The sequence below is a fragment of the Cavia porcellus genome, unplaced genomic scaffold, assembly GCF_034190915.1.
Source record: "Cavia porcellus strain 051 isolate PalLab524CR breed Dunkin Hartley unplaced genomic scaffold, mCavPor4.1 scaffold_4, whole genome shotgun sequence".
Taxonomy (NCBI): domain Eukaryota; kingdom Metazoa; phylum Chordata; class Mammalia; order Rodentia; family Caviidae; genus Cavia; species Cavia porcellus.
In genome coordinates, this window is record NW_026947487.1 from 109,910,212 (window position 1) to 109,934,479 (window position 24,268).

A 24,268-nucleotide genomic window follows, 5' to 3' on the forward strand; every position below is an offset into this window, starting at 1 on the left:
GCAACCCCATAACCCTGAACCTTCCCTCATCCCTCTTTATTGGTGATTGAACAGAGCAGCAGCTCACGGGTCTCCACTCCTCCCGCTCATGTCCACTGTGGTCCGGCTGTCAGACTCAGGCGTCTGCACTGTGAAGGCTTCTAAGAAGCATTTTCCAGTCCGTATCACACCAGCCACCTCACTGCATGTGACCTCTGCCTTCCGTTTCCTGCTTTAGTTTCCTCCTGTTGGTTTTTGTCACCCTCCTCACTGATGTTTCTCTAAATTACCTCTCAGTCTGTTCTCATTTCTCCTCTTGTCTGTTCCCTTTGCACAATGGAGTGTTAGTCATAGACTAGAATGAAATCACATCATTTGTACAGAAATGAGTGGAATAAAAACCATTATGTTACATGGAATCAGACAAACTCCAAATTTAAAAATTGAATGTTTTCCTCATACAGGAAACCTAAAAATGCCTACATGTGTTTAGGGCCTGTGTCTGGATGTCCTCCCAAAGACTCCAGGAGTCACAGGTGGAGCTTTTTGGAAGTTCCTGGCTGTGGGATCTAGGCTGAGATGCCAGGTTTAAGGGTGTGATGCTGGGATTCAGGGTGCATGATTACTAAATTAGTTGAATAATCCGTTTAGCAGAGTCCTGGCAAGGGAAGGCCCACCCTGAGTGCTCATGGTGGGTGGTTTAGAAGGGATAAAAGGAAGGGGCAGACGGTGCTTGCTGCTCACAGCAGCCTTCTGCTGGCCACACTGTGAGCTGTTTGTCTCCTGTGGTTCTTTTTGCCATACTGCTGTACCTTGGAGCTAGCTGACTGTAGGCTGAAACCTTTACAAACTGTGGGCTGAATAAACCTTTCCTCCTCTAACTTGGGAGGTGGGGTATTGGCCTGAGCAAGAAGAAAAACTAAGGCACTAACATATTTAGATACATAAGATAAAGACAAGCTGATAAGAAACCAGGAGTTAGACTTCTGGAGATGGGGTAGGGATCAACAGGAGGGGGAAGAAAGCACGAAGAAATAATGGGGTTGAAACTGATTAGAATATGTTAAACCCAGGTATCAGCTTCCAAAAATAAACTCCACCACCATTTTATTACCATGCATTAGCAAAGTATCCAAAAGCATCAAAAATATACTGGATTTCTTTTATGACTTTGTCTTCTCTTTCTCTATTTCCTTCCCAATGGTAGTAACTGTTCTCACAGTTTTAAATACGGCTCACATAGCCACAGCTGCCAGTTTCATGTTTCTAACCTGATAAGTTCCAAGTCCATTTAGTCAGGTGCCTACTCAGCAATGAGATGTAAGTATCTCATCAATATCTCAGACTTCGCGTGCCAGGTACCGACACTGTGATAATCTTGACACTCTGATACTATTCTTAGTAAAAGGGAACTCCATCCCCAAGTTGGTCAGGGAGAAAATGAGTCCTTCACAGCACCCATGCTCTAATTCCCATTGCCAGGTAATCAGAAAAGCCTTGGAGTTGATACCAAAAGTATTTTAATCCCTCAGCTCACCCCTCCCTGAAGCCTCATTCCAGGTTTTCTCCAGCTGTTAACACCACTCCTGCCAGCCAAGCTGTTCTTCACTCAGTCTGTCCCTCAGATATCAGACAGCTCCAGATTTCGTAGTTGAATGAGGCTTATCACTTAGTTGCTTTAACTCCATTATACACGTTCTACTTCATCACTGGCACAATGGATTTATCTTCCATAGATAATCGTACATTGCATTACTACAGGACAATGAAGGTAAATCAGTAATGTGATCGGTATCTACGTAGATCTAAGAAATATCCTGCTTCTTTTGCTGAGTAAGATAAGCTAAAGGAAAAGCAGCCCTTAGTTTATAATTTCATTCAAATAATACTAAGCCAGAAGCAAACAGATGGTGGTGAGGATAAGCAGTGAGGTCACAGGTGGGTGAGTAATCACTGGGGAGGATTAGACTCCCAGTGCACTGGGCAGCTCCCTGCAGGTTTTGACATGGTGAAAATTCCCTGAACTGTACAGTTAGAATTTTCTCACTTTTCCTTATGTAGATTATATCTCAATATAAATATTACTTTGAAAACCAAATACTGTTTGGGTCTTCCATTTTTTTTTTTTTTGTCGTTGTTACTACTAGGATGTTAAATCTAAGACATGAAATGGCAACATTTCCTGCTGGGTAATTGTTTATTTAGAAAAATACCTAATTATGCATTCATCTGATATACTGCTATGATTTCAGAAAGCCTTGACTGATACAAAAACTATGTGTTCTGAATATATAATACCCTGTTGTCAGAAAAGCAAACATCCAGAGCTATGATTAAATAATGTTAATACAACTATGGTAAAGAAAAATTTAAAACGTAAACAAGTCTACAAATACAGTAGTACAAGTACTGTTCTGTTATTACATTGGCAGGAAGACAAACATTCCTCTGGGTGGAAAAGGAGCAGAGCGGAGCCATGAGAATCCATGTTTCACCAAACCAGAATTGGAAAAGTGACCTTGTAACTGTGAGATTACTCGGGGAGTACTCAGGGTTGGATTTTGATCTCAGGTGTCTATAAAAGAGCTGTGACACTGATTTCAGTTTTAGAACCTGGGTGTTGCTAGTATACACATTTCATATTTCTCATTTCATGATCTATTTTTTGAGAAATACAATAACATACATTTATGGATGAAAACTATCAAAACCAGGAAATAGGCCATATTGTGTTTGTAATAACACACAATAGGTTGGTTTTGAATTTGCAACACAAAATACTATTTTTTGAAACTTCTTAATCAGACATAACCAAGATGAAATAGAAAGCTGAAACAACTTAAGAGGTATTATGTTATAGGATTATCTTCTTTCAGTTTGAAAGTCATGTTAACTTTAGCTGAAAACTAGACTGAACTTAAACACTAAAGTCTATCCTTTGAGTATATAATATGAAAATTACTAATCCAATCCATCAGTTCATTAAATTCATAAATCATTAGCTACTATCAAAACTTGGTTTTACTAAATCCTTAGGAATTCTATACATTAATATTAGCACCCATGCTCATATTCATTAGCACCCAGGCTACATATTCATAGACTGTACTTATTTATATTCATACCAATAAAATTACAATTTCATACATTGTAGATTTTTTGTTTTGTCATCTTTATTACTGGAATAAAAGATGCTAAATTTCTCCAGTAATATCGCTTCTCTTTTGTTCCTTCTTTATTATTTTTCATAAAATTTTATGATAACTTTAGCAGAAAACCTTGATTTTTCTCTACAGACTTAGACAAGCAAGCATCTTCCTGAGATATATTTGCATACAGCTGTTAGTAAGTAACATTTTGTAATATTTTAATGTTCCCAATGAGGGAAACATATCTAAAACAAATAGTTTCATTACCAGGCTAGAAACAACATCATTTTTCTATTCTCAAATGATTACCTCTGCTTTACAGCCAGTGATAAACACCAGCCCAGGATGGGTCTTGGATGGAGTTGGGCAGATGGATGTGTCAGGAAGACGTGAGCACCGAGCACGACCCCTTCAAATTCCATTTCATGACTCACTTCATGTTTGAAGCTGAATTTGCATGAAAATTAAATTCATAAATTCAGCCACAGCTTTGATCAGGAATTTTGTGGTTGTTATTGTTCTTTTTGAATTGTCATAAAAGTCATGGCAGATGGTGATGTTTCTTGAAGTGTCTGTCGATACTCATCTTTCTTCTCTCACCACTGCACAATAGTAGAAAAGCTTTAGTACCTTCATAGAAGCAGGCCATCTTCCCACTGGAATTATCCTCTTTCATTGCTTACATGAAAATAGAAAAGCTATAAACTCTGCCCCTTTGATTCCTAGTCCACAGACCAATGATTTTTCCATATACCAGTTTGGTCATCAAGAAATTAGCACTAAAATCTTGGAAACCCTGAAATTAATTGCAAAATCTGCTATAGAAACTATTGAGAAAAAATAAGGTAATTTATATGCACACACATACATACTCGAGCATATATGTAATTAGGCTACATATTCATAGACTGTACTTAGTTATATTCATACCTATATATGCTTTAAGAAAATTATATCTATATATGCCTTAAGAACATTAATATCTATTGCTATATATTACCTTTACATATGATATATTTTCTTTACAAGTGTCTCTCTAGATAACTTTATGATTAACTCTAAAATAAGTATATTGACTATGACCATAGTAGAATTTGAAAATCAATAGACATTTGAATCCTAGAGCTTCCACCTCACAGTAACGTAGCTGTTTGAAGATAGATAGATAGACAGACTGACACACATATCCTCTTAAAAATATATACAAAAAATATACATATTCTCATATATATGTATGTTCTCTCTCATATATATGTACATATACATATTCTCATTCACATATATACATGCATATAGGTATGTATGTATGTGTATATATGGAGGGGAGAGACAGGGTTGAAAAGAAAGAGTTACAAATGCTTCCCATTGGCCACGCCTGATGCATGGCAGTTCAGATGATTTCTTCTAGTTTTCAAAATTTCCCATGCATCCCTGTACACACAACAGTCTATACCAGTGGTGGGGAACATACGCCATACCAGGCGTGCTACTGTGAACTATTTTTATGATTGAAAGCTGGAAGAAGTTCGCTATCACTGGCCTATACCATGGATGAGGCACTGGCTGACTGCCTCATACTCTTAAGAATCTGATTCTACAAAAGCTACTCACAGAAATAATCCAGGAGAATTTTCCTAATTTAGCAAAAGGTAAAGATACTCAGTTGTATGAAGCATACAGGACCCCAGCCACCTACAACCCAAACAGAGCTACACCCAGGCATATAATAATCAAAATTGCAGAAATCCAATACAAGAACAGAATATTAAAAGCTGTCAGAGACAAGAAACAGATCACTTACAAGGGAACACCAATCAGAATTACAACAGACTTCTCGGCACAAACCATCAAATCACAAAGAGCATGGGGGGAAATAATTCAAGCTTTGGAAGATACTAACCTCCAGCCAAGATTGATATATATCCTGCACAACTATCCCTGGAAATTGATGGAAAAACAAGGTGCTTCCAGGATAAAGAGGAACTAGGGGAATATGTAACCACCAATTCAACTCTACAGAGAATACTGCAGGATATTCTAAAAAAGAAAAATATGAAGAATCCAGAAATAGTGGCAGAGAGGCCACAATGAATGCAGAAAGCAAAATGAAGAAGATAAACTGACAGCTAATGACAAAAAAAAGAGCTCAACAGAAATGAGGCAAAGAAGATTGGATGATAGGAACAGCTGTTTTGGAGAAAATGACATCATAACAGGTAATACTGATTTAGTACCATATTGTTTTGAAGTCTCATCAAGCTTTTGTTCTTCTGTCTCCATTGGTCTAAACAGGTTGTGTCTTATTGGATTTTATTATATGTGATAGTATAAACAAAAACTTTTATAGACAAGGAGATTATACAGAAACCATTGTTCATTTTCTGTTAGATTCTAAATACCCTGTAATAATGTCATTCTTTTAAATGGTTTTACATTGTTTTGATATATTTGATTCTACAGTATATGAAGTTATACTCAAAGATTTCAAGGAAAGAGACAATATGGTAACTACTTTTATGTCGGGATAATCTTGTGGTGAAACACTATTTTGCTTAAATGGTTATGTTTTGATCTGCGCTGTTTTGCTGTTATGCCCTTTTTTATCTCAATCTCCATTTTATTATATTCTTTTTAATTTTTATCCTTTTAATTAAGGGAAAAATAAATTAAAAAATAGCAGGATATATTATAGTAACCCACTTTGACTTTCCATTATCTTGATTTGAAGCCCTGTATTGCTCTCACCATCTTGTTTTGACTGATTTTCCTCTATTTTGTTTTGCTTGATAGTACCAGGTTCGAAAGTTTAGGCAACAGCTGTGAAGATAGTGGGATTCATTATGATGCCCATTCTGGTTGACTAATATCTACTTTTGAAGACCTGTAATGTCTCCAGTGTTTTGGTTTTGTTGGTATCATTCTTTATTGTTTTGTTCAATTTTATTATAACTGATGATATAGGCAATTCTATTAGAGATAATGGGAGGCATTATGGTAACAATTGTTGATCACCTTGTATTATGCTTTTACATTATCTATTATGTCCACCCTTTTGATTAGACTGACTCTGTTCTGCTATGTCACATTTGGTTTTACTCTCTTCCAAAAAACTAATAAGAATGGTGGGAGCAACAAAACTCAAAATGTGTAATTGTCATTGTACAAAAGAGAGGAAAAGAAAGTGCTCTAATCGATATAACTGCATGTATATTTAAGTGTATAAGATAGATAATGACATTACTGAGTTTTGTTGGATCACTGAACAGAACTGTATGCAGTCTTACTATTGGAATGTCCATTGTATAAGCTTTAATTTTGTAACTTGAACAACTATTTCTAAGATGACAATATGTAATCCATTGACTAGTGATTTCCTACTGTTTATTTTTTTTTTGTAAATCTGTATAACTTGTACCCTTTTTCTGCTTTTTTTTTCTTTTTCTCCTTAAATAAAAAAAAAAAAAAGAATCTAATTCATACACAGCTTTTGTGTCTGATAGGCCAGTTACAGATCAAAGCACAAGCACTTAGCAGAGCAGAACGGGCTGCCCAGCATCTGCTGACAGTGCTGACAGTGGTCTGACCCACAGCGTCATCAGGCAGAGGGGAAGTAATTTCAATTTAAGCCATGTGAAGGTTTCTAACTTAAGGAACTCTACTGTGCTTGTCTCCTTGTCCCCGTCTCTAAAATTAGCTTCATTCTTACAGCATCCATTTCTCGCAGTGTTAAGACATAATTTTGAAGTGGCATAAACATTTCTAATCTGATATTTTTATCCAAAACTATATAATAAAGCATGAAGTTATACAAAGATTCTTTAGTTCTGCTTTTGCCTGATCTAACATACAAACTATAGACAGATTTATAAACTATGGACAGATCTATAAACTACAGACATATTTTTAAATGGTGACTGGCATGAGCAAGAGATATTAGACGTCTGTCCTTGGAACTTTAACTGCATATTTGGTTTTGATCTGATATCTCAATAACCATTAATAAATCCCTAGCCTACAGCACAAAATTCTATTTTGTCCTATAACTTTAAAAGCATCTCTTGCATTCAACATATAGGCAAAATGCCAAGGAAAAAACCCAAAGTGCTCTTGATTTGTTTGACAGCTGGCGCTTTGGACTCAGTGGCCAGTTCCCAAAAAGCTGTCATTCAGTCACACGGGAAATAAAATGAATTTGTTGCTTACTACACATATTTCTTACTATTGAAAATTACCCTAAGAATACACTAATTGCTCCTCTAAAACATAATTTCATTGCACCCAGCATCCATCTGGAAGCTCTGAGAAAGACAAATATAAAACTGCTGGAAGAGGGATTTTGGATTTAATATGCCCATTGATATATGGCTGTTAACCTTCTCTTAGTGAGATTGTTTCAGTATTGAATCCATTTTTAGTGAAAATAATTTGCTTTTATTTATGAGCACTGTACATTAAGTGGATAACTCTTTACACAATAATGTGATGTGCATGAGCTACTGTACATACGTAAAATATCCAGACATCCAAAAATTACCTTGAAACCCACAATAAATCATTTATTTTATGCAACTATAATGAAAATTTTCTGGTTATTTTCATTAAGGTATTAGTGTTGGTATTATTTACAAACACTTGATGCTGGCTTTTAAAAATAGTTGAGATGGAAGTGATGTAAGTGAAATACAAATTTTAGTCACACTTACCTGTAAAAAAGTGGAAACTATAGTGCAATCTTTTTCTGACTTTCAGTGCTTAAACAACAGTCACTTTAAGTATGCATAACAGGCTTTCCTAGAGAAAGTAACTGCACTGGCCAGGGATTTAGCTCAGTGGCATAAGCACCTGCCTGGCAAGTGCAAGGTTGTGAGTTCAATACCTAGTACAAAAAAAAAAAAAAAAAAAAGAAGAAGAAGAAGAAGAAGAAGCCGCCATCTGGAGCTTCGTATCCCTGTGTACTTTCTTTACATTCAACCTGAAACTTAGTTTACAGTGTGTAAAATCTTGAGGGTATCTCTAATAATTATCACATGCACTAGAAACTACACTAGAATATAGCACCATAACACCCTCCTAGGGACACCCCACCCCTTTATGTGCTCAGCTGACTTGGTAGAAGATTCACCTAACTCCGTGAGCTCTAAAGAAATCCAGTTTAGGTTAGGATTATCTGGTGGTGAAACACTATTCTGCTTAAATGGTTATGTTTTGATCTGCGCTGTTTCGTTGTTATGCCCTCTTTTATCTCAATCTCCACTCCATTATTTACTTTTTTATCTTTATCCTTTTAATTAAAGGAAAAAAAATAGCAGGATATATTATAGTAACCCACTTTGACTTTTCATTACCTTGATTTAAAGCCCTGTATTACTCTCACCATCTGGTTTTTAACTGATGTTCCCCTATTCTGTTTTGCTGGATAGTATCAGGTTCGAAAGTTTAGGCATCAGCTGTGAAGATAATGAGATTCATTATGACGCCCATTCTTGTTGACTTTTATCTACTTTTGAAGACCTACAATGTCTCCAATGTTTTGGTTTTGTTGGTTTTATTCTTTACTGTTTTGTTCAATTGTATTATAACTAACGATATAGGCAATTCTATTAGAGATAGCGGGAGGCATTATGGTAACCATTGTTGATCAGCTTGTATTATGTTTTTACATTATCTATTATGTCCACCCTTTTGACTTGACCGATTCTGTTCTGTTATGTCACATTTGGTTATACTCTCTTCCAAAAAAGTAATAAGAACCATGGGAGCAATGAAACCCAAAATGTGTAATAGTCATGGAACAAAAGAGAGGAAAAGAAAGTGCTCCAAACTATATAACTGCATGTATATTTAAATGTATAAGATAGAAAATGATATCACAGTGTTTTATTGGATCAATGAACAGAACTGTTTGCAGTATCATTGATGGAATGTCCACTTTACAAGCTTTAATTTTGTGACTTGAACAATTATTTCTAAGATGACAATATGTAATCCATTAACTAGTGATTTCCTACTGTTCTTTTTTTTCTGTAAATCTGTATAACTTGTACCCTTTCCCTGCTTTTTTTTTCTTTTCTCCTTAAATAAAATTAAAAAAAATACAAAAAAAATATAAAAAAAAAAAAGAAATCCAGCTCCAAAAATCCCACTTTATGCTAATTCTGGTGGTAAACTGTGGAAGAAGAAAAGCAGAGTGATTGGGAAGAATCTTTAATTTATAACAACCAATGATGTAGATTATTAAATTTCTAATGAAAATTTACAAACACTGTGCACACAGGCCCATTCCATCTTTGAAAGGTGGTTTCTGTTTCTGTACAGCTGACTGTTACTCAGTCACTGTTCCCCTGTGAGTACCCGTTTGAAATTCACAGCTCGTCAGTTAACTCCTGTTTTAGTGAAGTGTGACTTTCCCACTGCTTAGCTGTGGAGTTTGGATGAACCAAATGTAAGCGGCTCTGTAATTAACATTGATTGTAACTGCATTTGACAAGTTACGCTGACCTGTCGAAATAATATCAAAAAACTTGCATTTGATTTCTCTCAAAGGAATTAAAACCTTCATTTGAAGAGATGCTCCATTTGTATCTCCATCAGCTTTATGATTCATCCCAGTGAGAGTTTTCAGCTAAGATAGAAGGTCAACTCTGTAGGAGTCATTACACACTGGAAATGAAACTTCCTGACTGGTTTAGATGAACCAGGCTCCACATTATCTTTCACACTGATATCTCACTACCTTCATTTCAGTAACTGCTGCTGCTGTCCTCCGCTTACTGAAGGGAAAAGATAAAAAAAATGTTATTCTGTGAGAGCGGCAAAATGTCTATTTATTATACTCAGATAAACATCTGCTTGAGGAGTCATTTCAATATAAATATATTTAGTAATAACTCTATTCTGGAATCATCTGGTATTTTGTTGCACCATTTAGAGGTGTGGATAGTATGATTTATTGACTTACTTTTATTAGTGATATTTCCATATACAACAATTGAGGGGGGAAGAAAGAAGGATTTTGAAGGTTTCATAATAAGGACCAAATGTCAGAAAGGTTCGTGAAGATTTTGTCCTGATGTGTTGCTTCAAGTGCTAAGTAGCCCACCAGCATTGATGGGTGTTATCAGACAGGTAAACTACTTCTCATACAGGTAGGCTGTAATTTTCATGGGGTTTTGGTATTTGTCATCTTTAGAGACATCAGTTACCTGTCATAATAGATTACAACCCAAGATAAGGAAACTAATATGTTCAGTAAGAAAACTTGGGAAACATTACGTTGAATCATATTTAATAAATTGGTTAATTTTTCCTATGATTTCCAAGTTCCTGTTGAGATTAGAAAAAGAAAAATCGCTCACATTGCAAAACTGTCTCTCTTCTTTGAAAGCTCTCCCTGTCATGAATGGTGCAGCTGTATGTAGATGCAAATGGAGCATTTCTGCAAACTAGGATCTCAGTTCCTTCACATTACAGCACTGGCCCCTGTGTGACCTGCAAAAATAGTCCTTTCCCAGAGTTTCCAGACCTGATGGCAGTGCTGAGTTAAGGCGGTGCCATGAATACGCACTCTATAGGAATGCATCAGTCAGCTGGGGATCCAGTCCCAAGGTCAGAAGGGAATTTAAAGCTTCCTTTGTTCAACTATCTGCCCTCATGCATGAAGCATTCACAGAAAGAGAGGCTGACTCTGGAGCTTGCAGTTTGGATTTTAATCCAGCTCTCACCTGTGACATGACACTGGTTACTTAAGCTGTGGTTACACATACTTTATTTTCCTAAATGGTAAAATGGGAATAGCTGTGATAGGCCCCGCACATACCATAGGATGAAAATTAAATATCACACCAGATGAAAACACTTAGAACCATGTCTGGTACTCACTCTCCCTCCTTTCTTCCTGCAGCAGCATCCAGTCAGAGCTGGGCCTGGTGGGAGTCCATAGCGCTGTGTCATTAGCACTGTCTATTAATGATGCCTTTCTTCTGCTGTGCCCAGATCCGCCTCTCTGAGCTTTCCTCTCCATGTCCTCACTCATCCCTGGACACCAGGCAGGAAAGATGCTTCGTCATAACATCCCCTGGGTTAGCTTAAATTGTGTGAATCCGGCATGAGTTCCAAGACCAGATTCATCCAGTAGGGACTCTGGGATATACTGGGGCTGCTAAAACAAGTTACTGCAATCCATGTTTTCCAGTGGTTTAGAAAGAAAGGGGTTACTATTAGAATAAAGATAACAGACGTCAGTCACTGTTCTACAAGTGTTTCCTTCATTACAATTTTAGAGACATACCCACATGCACAATTGCTGTGTGTGTGTGTGTGTGTGTGTGTGTGTGTGCGCGCGCGCGCACACACACACACACACACACACACAGAATAGTTTATCTTGAAAGCTCTTCCTTTGCTGGGGACTTGGCTCATTGGTTTAAGTGCTTGCCTGGAAAGCACAAGGGTAGCTGTTGGAACCCAAGTACCCCCCCCAAGAAGAAAGAAAGAAAGAAAGAAAGAAAAAGAAAGAAAGAAAGAAAGAAAAAGAAAATTCTTTGATTACCACTATGAACTCTTTAAATTTTTTATTTTTAATTTATTTAAAGAGAAAAACAAAACTAAATGAAGCAAAACAGTAAAAGGCTAGAAGTAATACAGAATTTCAAGAGAAAAATATAAAGTAAGAATTCACCAGTTAATAGATCACACATTGTCATCTCAGAAACAGTTGTCCAGATTACAAAATTAAAGCATACAAAGTAGACATTAATACAGTGAGATTGCAGACATTTCTGTTCAATGATCCAACAAAAACTCAGCAATATGGTTCTCTATCCTACACATTTAAATATACTTGCAGTTAGATCCTTTAGATCACTTTCCTTCCTCTCTTTTTTACGCTAACAATCACACATTTTGGTTTCCATTACTCCCAAAGTTCTTATAACTTTTTCTTTGAAGAGGAAAATAAAAAAGATTTAAAAAAACCAAAAACCAAAAAAACAAAACAAAACAAGACAGACCAAAGAAAAACCCAATGTGACAAAGCAAAACAGAGTCAGTTAGAACAGAAGGATTGGCACAGTATATAATGCAAACAAAAAAAAGGATTACTAGGTGATCAACAATGGTTACCATTATGCCTCTTGTTATCCTAAAAAGGGTAGCCTATGTCAGCTGGTATAAAATAAATGAACAAAACTGTACAGAAGACCAATAAAACCCACATTGGACAGCTTACAGGACTTTCAAAGAAGATAATAGTCAAATGATAATGGGCATCATAAAATTTCTGGTTGCCTTCCAAATGGTTGCCTATACCCTCAAACTTGATACTATTAAGCAAAACAGAATATAATAAAATCAGAACAAGATGTGGAGAACAATACAGGGGTTCAAATCAGGTTAATAGGAAAGCAAAAAAAGTTACCATAATGTATCCCACTATTTTTAATTTAATTTTCCCTTAGTTAAAAGATACTAAGAAATAAATTAATTTAAAAAAAAAGAAAAAAGGGGGGAGATTGAGATAAAAAAGAACATATCAATAGAAGAACATATCAATAGAACAACACCGGTCAGAACCAAAAAATTTAAGCATCATTGTGTTTCAACACCAGATAGCCTGACATTAATAGTAGTTACCATAGTGACTCTTTCCTTGAAATATTTGAGTCTAACTTTGTATACTATAGCATCAAACTTATCAAGACAGTGTGAAACCATTCAAGAGAATGAAATTATTGCAGGGTATTTAGAACCAGCTAACAGAAACCGAACATCAGTTTCTATATTATCTCTTTGCCTATAAAAAATTTGCTTATCCTATTGCATACATTAAAATATAATAAGATACAAAATGTTAGAACCAATGGAAACAGGTGAACAACAACTTGATGGGGCTTCAAAATAGGATGATATTAAATCAGCGCTAGCTATTATGCTCTTATTTTCTTCAAAATAGTTATTTGTAGTATCACAGACAATAAAATAAAACCACCCTAATTAAAACCATTCCAGTTAATGAGTGAAAACATTATATGGCTTCAAACCAGTGTGACTGGGAATCATGATTACCACGTACTTTCATGTATTCTTCTCATTTCTTACACTAGGGAAACTATTTGGTATTTATACAGGTGAGTTTGATTTATTTCACTTACAAGTATGGTCTTGAGCTGTGTCCATTTATTTATAAAGGTCTCAATGTGATCATTCTTTATAGCTGATTAGTACTCTATTGTATAAAAATACCACAACTTTTTTATCCACTCCTCAGTTGATGGACACATAGGTTGTTTCCAAGATCTGGCTATTACAAATTGTGCTGCTATAAACATGGGTGCCCATATACTACTGTGGTATGATGCTTTCAGTTCTTCTGGGAATATGCCTAGAAGTGGAATAGCTGGGTCAAATGGTGCTTCCAGTCCCAGCTTTCTGAGAAATATCCAGACTGACCTCCACAATGGTTGCACCAGTCTACACTCCCACCAAAAGTGGCGGAGAGTTCCTTTTCCCCCACAGTCTCTCCAGCATTTGTTTTTGGTGGTTTTCTTGATCTTGGCCATTCTTTCAGGAGTCAGATGAAATCTCAATGTGGTTTTAATTTGCATTTCTCTAATGACTGGTGATGCTGAACATTTTTTTCATACATTTATTTGCCGTTTGTATTTCTTCATCTGAAAACTGTTTATTCATCTCCGATGCCCATTTTTGGATGGGGTCTTTGGATTTTGGGGGTCTGATTTTTTTAATTCTTTGTATGTTTTAGACAGAAGTCCTTTGTCTGAGGGACAGTTCACTAGGATTTTTCCCCAGTTTGTGGGTTTTCTTTTCACTATGTTAGAGATTTCTTTTGATGTGCAGAAACTTTTTAATAAGATGTGATCCCAGTTATTGACTCTGGGAAGTATTTCCCATGCGGTTTGAGTCTTGTTCATGAATTCTCTACTTACCCCTATGTCTTCAAGGTTTTTACCCAATTTGTGTTCCAATAGATTTAGTGTTTCTGTTTTAATATTTAGATCTTTAATCCATTTAGATTTTATTTTAGTATATGGTGACAGGCATGGGTCTAGTTTTAGTTTTCGGCATATGGAGAGCCAGCTTTTCCAACACCATTTATTAAAGAGACTGTCATTCTTCCAGTGAACCTGTTTGGTCCCTTTATCGAAGATAAGGTGGTTGAGTGTGTTTGTAGTTGTGGTTGTGTCTTCTAATCTATTCCATTGGTCTTTGGCTCTGTTTTGACTCCAGTACCATGTTGATTTTACTACAATTGCTTTGTAGTATAACTTCAAGTCAGGGATTGTGATGCCTCCTGCCTTGCCTTTGCTGCTTAGAACTGTCCTTGCTATTCTAGGTCTCTTCTCACTCAAGATGAATTTTAGGATTGATTTTTCTAGATCTATGATGTATGTTGATGGTATTTTAATCGTGATTGCATTGAATCTGTATAACAGTTTTGGGAGAATGGCCATTTTCACAATATTTATTCTTCCTATCCACGAGCAAGGGATGTCTTTCCATTTTCTGAGATCATCTTCAATTTCATTTTTCAATGTATTATAATGTTCCCTGTGTAGGTCTTTCACTTCTTTCGTGAGAATAATTCCTAAATATTTCATTTTCTTGGTTGCTAGTGTGAAGGGTGTGGCTTCTCTTATTTCTCTCTCTGTGATTTTGTTGTTAGTATATGAGAATGCTATTGATTTTTAAGTATTGATTTTGCATCCAGCCACATTGCTGAATTTATTTGTTATATCTAGGAGTATTTCAATGGAGTTTTGGGGGTCTTCTATGTAGAGTATCATGTCATCTGCAAATAGTGATAATTTAACTTCTTCTTTTCCTATCTTTACACCTTTTATTTTTCTTTCATGTCTAATTGCTTTGGCTAGTATTGCCAGTACTATATTAAATAGGAGTGGTGACAGGGGACATCCTTGTCTTGTGCCTGATTTTAAAGTAAAGGCCTTCAATTTTTGGCCATTTTGTATGATTCTGGCTGTTGGTTTGTCATAGATGGCTTTTATTATATTGAGGTAAAGACTGTCTATTCCACTTTTCTGCAAGGTTCTTATTATAAGTGAATGTTGGACCTTATCAAAAACTTTTTCTGCATCTATAGAAATGATCATGTGATTCTTACTTTTGACTCTATTGATATGGTGGATTACATGTATTGATTTATGTATGTTGAACGATCCCTGCATACCTGGGATGAATTCCACTTGGTCATGGTGTATAATCTTCTTGATGATTTGTTTCATCCTATTTGCCAATATTTTATTGAGTATTTTTGCATCTGTGTTCATTTGGGAGATTGGTCTTTAGTTCCCTTTTTCAGTTGGGTCTTTCTCAGGTTTTGGTACTAGAGTAATATTTGCTTCCAGGAATGACTTGGGAAGGATTGCTTCTCTTTCAATTTCATTGAAGAGTTTGAGGAGTGTCAGCATTAGGTCCTCTTCATATTTCTTGTAGAATTCTGCAGTGAATCCATCTGGGCATGGGCTTTTCTTTGTAGGTAAGCATTTAATTACATTTTCAATTTCATTAATAGAAATTGGGTTATTCAGCAGTTTTACATCTTCTTGACCCAGCTTTGGTACTTCATAAGCTTCTAGAAATCTATTTCTTCTGTGTTATCAAACCTTTTAGAGTAGAGGTTTTTGATATAGGTGTTGATGATCTTCTGTATTTCCTTTGGGTCTGTAGTGATTTCAACATTTTTCATTCCTTATTGCATGAATTTGAGCTTTTTATTCCCTTTTTAAAATAAGGTTGGCTAGGGGCTTATTGATTTTATTTATTCTTTCAAAGAACCAACTCTTGGATTCATTGATTTTTTGGATTGTTTTCTTAGTCTCTATTGCATTAATTTCTGCTCTGATTTTTATTATTTCCTCTCTTCTTTTGGATTTGGGCTTGACTTGCTCTTCTTTTTCTAGCTGTTTGAAGTGTAGCATCAAGTTATCTATTTGTATTTGGTCTGTTTTCCTGATGTGGGAACTCAGTACAATAAATTTCCCTTTGAGGACAGCTTTCATTGCATATCACAGATTCTGGTAAGTTGTATTTCTGTTTTCATTTGTTTGTAGATTTTGTTTAATTTCTTCTTTAATTTCCTCTGTGATGCACTGATTACTCAAGAGTGTATTATTCAGTTTCCATGTGTTTGTGGGATTTTTGCAGTATCATTTATCATTAATTATTAATTTCATAGCGCTATGATCCAATAACATGCAGGGGATGATTTCAACTCTTTTGCATTTGTTGAAATATGTTCTGTGAGTCTATTTTAGAGAATAATCCATGTACTTCTGAGAAGAATGTGTATTCTGTTGTTGTTGGGCAGAATACTCTGTATATGTCTATCAGTTCCATTTGTTCACAGGTGTGATTCAGTTCTTTTATTTCTTTGCTGTTTTCTGTCTTGTTGATCTGTCCATTGGTGTCAATGGTGTGTTAAAATCTGTTATAATTGTATTAGTGCTAATTAGGTTTTTCATTTCTGATATTACTTGTTTTATATAACTGGAAGTTCTGGAATTTGGTGCATATACATTTAAGATAGTTATCTCTTCCTTTTGAAGTTTTCCCGTAACCAGTATGTAGTGACCTGCTTTATCTCTTCTGATCATTATTGGTTTGAAGTTCACATTGTCTGCAAACAGAATAGCTACCCCCACTTTTTTGGGTTCCTGTTGCATGGAGTATTGTTGTCCATCCTTTGACTTTCAGTCTGTGAGTATCCTTTTGGGTTAGTGGGTTTCTTGTAGACAGCATATGGTTGGATTTTGTTTCTTGATCCATTCTGCCAATTAGTGCATTGAGACCATTTACATTAATGGTTATAACTGTTATATATTGGTTTATTGCTGACATGTTACATTTCTGCTGTTGCATCTTTATCTTTCTGTTCTGTTTGATTGTCTGCTTTGTTAAGTGGTTTTTTCCTAAGTGTATCTAAACTGTCTTTCAACATTCTTTGCAGGATTGGCTTGGTGATCATGAATTTCTTCAGCTGTTCTTTGTCATCGAAGTATCTTATATCTCAATCAATTTTGAAGGACAGTTTTACAGGGTATATCAGTCTATGTTGGAAATCATTTTCCTTTAGGGTCTGAAATACTTCACTCCATGCTCTTCTTGCCTTTATTGTTTCTGTTGAGACTTCTGCTGTGATTCTTTTAGGTTTTCCTTTATAGGTGATCTGTCTTTTATCTCTGACAGCTTTTAATATTCTATTCTTTTGTTCGATTTCTGGGATGGTGATTATTATATGTCTGGGTGTAGTTTTATTTGGGCTATGGCTATTTGGAGTTCTATATGCTTCATTGATCCTGATATCAATTTCCAATTTCATGTTTGGGAAGTTTTCAGCAATTACTTCTCTAAATATCCTCTTGACATCCTTTATATTGTCTCCTTCTTTTTCATGTATCCCTATCAACCTTATGTTGTTTTTCTTTGTGTCATCTTGCAGGTTTTGAATTGTTATTTCTTGATTTCTTGTTATTTTTAAAATATTTTTCCTTTCCTGTTCACTGGCTGCAATCTTGTCTTCGAGGTCCAAAATTCTATCTTCACATTCATTGAGGTGGTTTTTACACCTTTCAATGGCATTTTTGATTTCCTGTATATCTCTCTGCATCTGTTTTATATATTCTGTTTGTTTCTTAGTATTATTCATCCAGAGATTCTTTTTGTTTAGTTCCTCCAATTTTTTAGCTGTGTCTTCTTTAGATATGTTCAGCATCTTCTTCATTTCTTTTATTATTTCTTCTTTTACCTGAGAGTTTATTTCTAGTTTGAATTCCTTTAAAGCTTCCTGGAGTTGCTTCTCTATTTTAGTTACTATTGTTTCAGGTATTTCCTGTCTATGACATGTATTTTTTTCTATGTACATGGCTCCTAGGCTTTCTTGGGATGGGTTGGATATTTGAGATTGCATTTTGGTCTTTCGTTTTGTCATTTTCCTATATTACTGTGTTTCAAGTGTTGTTCCAGCATTTCCCCTGGTCGTGTTGTAAATTGACTCTTATGTCCTGGGCTCTTGGGACTCCTCTGGTTGTAGGTCCCTCCTTGGGCAGTGGAGCCCCTGGATTAAAAGAGGCTTTCCAGGTTCCTCTCAGATATACCTAAAGCCTCCTCAATTCGCACAGTTTCCCCTTCTGGTAGCAAAGCTCCCCTGAGGGATAGAAATCCACCTGGTGTGGTCTAGGCAATCCCAAATCCTGCAAAGCGTGGTCTAGTGTGGCTGCAAGCCCAGTGGGCCCCCAACCTCCTAGAGCAAGGATCTCATACTCTCCCAGGGATTGGATGTTGTGTAACAATCCAGCTCCTTGGATGGCAAAACTCCCCAGGCTGATAGAAGTTTCCCTTATGGCCTAAGTAGGCTTCAAACCTCCTCAGCAGGACTGCTCATTCCTCCAGGCAGTGGCCATAGTGCTGGTGCTCTCCAGATCAAAAGAAGGTCACAGGCGAGGTCAGAGCAGGTTCCAGAGGCTCGGCCCAGCTCCCTTCTTCTGGCCAGCAGCTGTGGTGTGTTCCTTGGCCAGATGAGGCAGCGGGCAGGGCTGGTCTGGATTCCCTCTGCTCGGCTGGGCCCTCTCCTTTCGGCTGGCAGCGGTGGTGCACTCCTTGGGTGGGCAACTACGAACTCTTGAAAGTGTGTAGTTTTTAACTGTACACAAGTTGTTGGAATGCAATTAATTATGATGATTTTTTAAAAAATTTATTAGTACGCTTTGCAATGTATAATGTTACATTCCTTGTGGGGCATCGGTCATGTAAACAATACATCTTAATTTTTTCTATCCCATTCCTCCCCCTTCCTCCACTCTCCATCTCTTGCTGCTCTGTCCCTTTGAGAGAGATCTGTCCTACTTCCCACTATCTATCTTTTTCTGTGCTCTTTATTTAAAATTTGAGATTCTCCCCTTAGAGAAACCATGTAATAATCAAGCTTGTTTATCTGATTTATCTCACTTAAAATTATAGTCTCAAGGTGCACGCATTTTCCTACAAATGACTCACGTTTATCTCTCTTGATGGCATAGGAGTAATTGTGTATAAATGCACATTTTCTTTACCCATTCATTTGCTGATGGACACATAGGCTGCTTCCAAAGTTTATCTACTATGAATTGTGCTGTTCCAAACCTGAACATGCTCACATTACTGTAATGTGATGCCTAGGTATCACACACACTGATCAAACTCTTGGCGTCACTGCATGTCACTGAAAACCATAGATTACATATGACTGCAAAGTTACTCTTATGGCTATAGTCTTCCCAATGTGACTCAATTCTGCTTTTGTAGTTCACACAGAAATCATTAATAATATGCCTCACCTATTTCATTAACCAAAAAATGTGAGAGTTTGGCATCTTATCAAGATCTGAAATATTCTCATACAGAAATGCTATAGCCAATTATCTCAAATTCTAGGATGACATCTTCATTTTCTAGTTACAATTTGTTATTAATTCTGTGTTATCTTCCTGCATCTTACTTACCTTCAATATTAAAAATAGTATCCCTTCTTTACAAGCTTCTTTCAATGGGACCATAGTCCTTTACATTTTAAGTATTATCTTTCTGTATTAGAGGTAACTATGTTTCCCTGATGTGTTTACTGTGTTTGTTGACTGAACAATATGTAAGGCCGTTCATAGACAAAGGATCCCATCATCACTAAAAGGATTAAGATAGTCTGAAAACTACATTTTGCTTCTACTATTCATCTCTTTGAATCTAACAACTGGCAGTCACTGTTCTGCAACACAAATGTTTCTTTCACTGGTTGAAATCTTTTGTCTTGCACACACACACAGGCATACCCCACTGTTCATATTCAGAAGTCTTTCTTATTCTTTGATTACCAGCCCAAATGTTTTCTTTGAAGTCTTTGCTAGTTCCTTCCTTTGAGGTGAACAGATCATATGGTGTACTCTACAGTTTCATTTTTCTATCACTTGTACATTTTTTCAACAAAATTGTTTTATTTAAAATTATAAAATTTTTTCAGTACTTTTTTCTATAAATGTATCATTTATCTATCTTGGATTTTGTGTATATGCTTTTAAAATTTACAAGAATAAGTTTCACCAAATGTAAATAATAGTTATTTTTGACTGGTGAGACTTGGTGAAAGATCTTATTATATATGTGTACTTTTAATCATTGTGTAAATTGTATGCATTTATTGATAAAAGTAATAGAAGATACACTTTCATGAAAAGTTTTGAAACATTTTATAATTTTTCTTTTTAGAAAACAGACATCTAAAACTCAGTAAAGTGAGACAGAATGGATCTGGTAATTACACATCAAATCCTTCTAAAGAGCATAAGATTCAAGTTGGCCATTTTTTATAATCTTTACAATCCACATATCTATTTGGCATATATTAGAGAAACCCAGATGACATTAAAAGGAACAGTAATGGTCTACATTTTTAATGCCATTATGATCTTCTTATTATGAAACTGAATCAAGAAATAAAAATACCCATAACAGAGTGAAACACTTTCTGTAATATATGATCATGAAGATTTCACGAAATTGCTGCATAGTCAGATGTAGGAACTGCTGTGCTTGTGTGTCTGACAAACAACTGGACCACACTAGCTGGGCATTGTTTATACTCTTCCGTGGGCAAGAACAATTATGGAAATCTTTCTCATAAGATTTCCATTTTGTAAACACATTTTGTAAAATAAAATAAAATAAATAGTCCACAGGCAGAGAATGTCTGGAGGGTGCTGATACCTCTGTTCTAGTTGTCATTTAAAAAACAGGAAGGAGATAACATTATTTCAGTTTTTAATAGCTGGTTAATATTTGACTTGTGTGAGCTTGCAGACAAATAATATCAGCTTCATCTCATCTAACAACATCTGACTTTAGGCAAGGACAAGAGGATCAATTCTCCCTGTGATGTTGGAATGCTAAATCAGCACCTCAGAGTGGGTTTCCAAGATATTAAACCCTAAATATCCACTGGTTTACAGATGAGTTTCCATCCCAGGCCTCATGAATGCATCCTGCCTTCTCCACTTCTTCCCTTGAGGACTTGGAGATGTCATCAGCACCTGCTCATCCTGGAGATCACAGAATTTTACAAACTGAGTTTTCCCTGTCCATCAAAAACTCATCAGCCAAACAAAGAGATAGACAAAGTATGAAAAAAGGAAAATTTAAAAATAGTTTCAAACATTCAGTTATTTTACAAGGAACAGAATTCCACAGGTCTCATTTACTCAATATTAATATCTCCCCTCTTTCCACTTTATCATAAATGTGTAAATCATATTCTATAACTGTATGATGGAGTTTTGGTAGATTAAAACCAAAGTAAAACAGATAAACCTAATAAATTTCACAGACTCTAAGTAATCCACTTGGTAATTTCCCTAAATGTCTAACACATATATATTCACTACCAGTGGTAGTAAAACATTAGCTTTTTAGGTGCCTGAAGTAATTAAGTTTAAGTTTCTTCTGAGCTATAAATTCTTGGACGCCATATACACTCACTCTAGAAATGAGATTTCCCACCTCCAAATGCAACCTAAAGAAGGCTGAATGCTCATTAAGGTATTAAAACACTAAGTCCTACAGCTCAGATCATTCACTGGGGTCATTCTGTGATTTACTGATTCTCTATAATAAAGGAGAGCTGAATATACCAAAGTTTTAGGCATCGGAACGGCAAGATTTCCAAATTTAAATAGGTTTGTCTAAGCTCAAAACACAGCATGATGATACTGATATATAGAGTCTGAGAAAAACAAATTGATTTTAAACAATGGATGGTTACTGGGGCCTGGGGATGGGTAAAACAGGAAGATGTTGATTCAGGGTACAATGTTCAGTTATAAAGTGAGTAAGTTCTGGAGAACTGGTGTATGATGCAGTAACAATAATGAGATATTTTAGGCCTGAAATTTACTGAGCGATCTTATGATTTCTACACACACACACACACACACACACCTGTATCCAGTGAAGTGCTCCATTTAGCTTGTTTCTGGTAATCATTTCACAATGTATATGTACAAGAAAACATAATCTTAAAGACACGCAAGTTTTGTCAACCATGCTTAACCGTGCTTCTACAGGATGGAGAGCAAGGTAAAGAAGGAAGGAAGGAAGGAAGGAAGGAAGGAAGGAAGGAAGGAAGGAAGGAAGGAAAGAAGGAAGGAAGAAAGGAACGAAGGAAGGAAAGAAGGAAGGAAGGAAGGGAGAAATGAAGAAAGGAAAGAACACTTCCCAAATTTCTTCTCAATATTATGATCACGTTTCTCTTATATGAAAAACTCAAAATACAAATGAAAAGCAAAATAAAAGACAATAGGATGTCAGAAAGTAGATCTTTCTTAAACAGGAAGGGGATCATGAGGTGGAGGGAGGGAGAAGGCAGAGGAGGGGAGGGATGAAAATGCCCTGGTGATCTGAAGTATCACATAACAATACTGAAGTATTCTATACCTGAAATTAGTGCCAACTCCACACAAGGAATGTAAACATTGTGTAATGCAAATAGGTACTGATAAGAGGCTGTAACAGAAAATTAAAAGAGTACAGGAGAGCTGATGCTTTTTACACAAAAGATGTGAGGATCACAGGGGGCCACAATCCTTGAATGGCAGTGAGCTGCCCCCCAAGGATCACTGGGCCACCCAAGCCAGCTTGTGGTGAGAGCTGTGTTCAGAATCAGCACTCTGCAATTACTTCACCTCTCAGGACCTCTGATGGTAAAAATTATCAGGGGGACCCTGTGCCCCCATGTTTAACCAAACGTGTTTGCTTCTAAAACAATCAATAACTCTTTATTAACATGTCAATACCAGTTCCAGAGTGCAGCCGATGGAGCTGCATGAAAAACAAAACAAATAAACAAACAAACAAAAAAGCATGTTTCTGTGCTGGAATCTAACAAAATACTGCTCAGAGAACCCGAGACCTGCTTCTGGAAAGCTAGCACACTTCTTGATCAGGAAAAAAAGGAACCAAGCTGTCCTGCTGCCCCTGAAGCTAAGCTCACGAGCCAGCTGGAAGCCGCAGCCCTTCCCCACCACCTGAGAGAGATGCAGAGAGCAGTTTGTGCTTTGCCTAATCACTTCCATGCTGGGCATTTCTGTGTCTTCTTGCAGGAACAGCCCCTTGCACGGGGGTCTCCACAATTCCCAGGCATCCTCAGTTCCTCTCAAAGAGGTGCTTAGAGTGAGCACAGAGGGAATCTACAGCAGCAAAAAGGAGACCGCGGGGTGACTAAGGTAAACGCCAAGGCCTTGGTTTTCTGACACTGAAAGCAATGCCCAAAAGGGAAAATAAATCTATTTTAAACATATGAAGGGTGGAAAAATGAGATACAGAAAAAGTATCAGTAATGTTCAAAGGTTAGTTGTAGAAAATTTGAATGAAGCTGAATTGGAACTCTGTCCTTGTGTTCTTTTAAAATTTGCTTAATGTTAACATAAATAATAAGTTGTTAGTTATAAGTGATGTTTTGGTATTTCTAATAAAAGTTTTATAACAGGAAATCCATCATTTCCTAATGTGTTTATCTTGACTACCCTACACACAGAAGTAGCCTTTGCCCAATGATTAATAGTTTTTATGGTCACAACTGCAAGTGAAACCCTGGAACTCAGGAGGAAATGAGCAGTCCATAAGATGCAGCCTGGTAAGTATCCAGTCCACTTAGCTCTTAGTGTAGGGATTAAGAATCATTCTGTGGTCACCATTAAAAATGCAATGAACAAATGCTTAGTAAATTTTGAGTGGATGGGGACCTGAGTGACCTCAAAGATTCTGTCATTCTGTGCAAAAACCCCATTTGGTTCACCAGTGAGACCTCTTTATACCTCAGTTACACCGCTTACAGCTGTGGTCTGACTGTGTCTCTCTCCAGTTCATACACTGAAGCCTGGTCTCTACTGCAGTGGTGTTATGGGTCATGTCTCTAGGAGATGATTCAGTCATGAGGGCTCTCTCCTTATGGATGGGATTGGCACCATTGCCAGAGGCCCAGGTGAGCTTGTTTATCCTTTCTATCCTGTGAGAATAGAGGAAAAGCTCCATGGAGCAGGAAGAGTACCTTCAGCAGACAATCTCTTGACAGGTTGACCTAGGTC

At 36.5% G+C, this 24,268-nt stretch overlaps 1 long non-coding RNA gene across 1 annotated transcript; it reads left to right on the forward strand.

Annotated features, from left to right (window-relative positions):
• Nucleotides 1–2,421: 2,421 nt before the first annotated feature.
• Nucleotides 2,422–3,621, forward strand: LOC134475632 (uncharacterized). Its single transcript, XR_010046807.1, has 3 exons — nt 2,422–2,506; nt 3,276–3,324; nt 3,451–3,621. It is a non-coding gene; the product is annotated as an uncharacterized LOC134475632 (long non-coding RNA).
• Nucleotides 3,622–24,268: the final 20,647 nt, after the last annotated feature.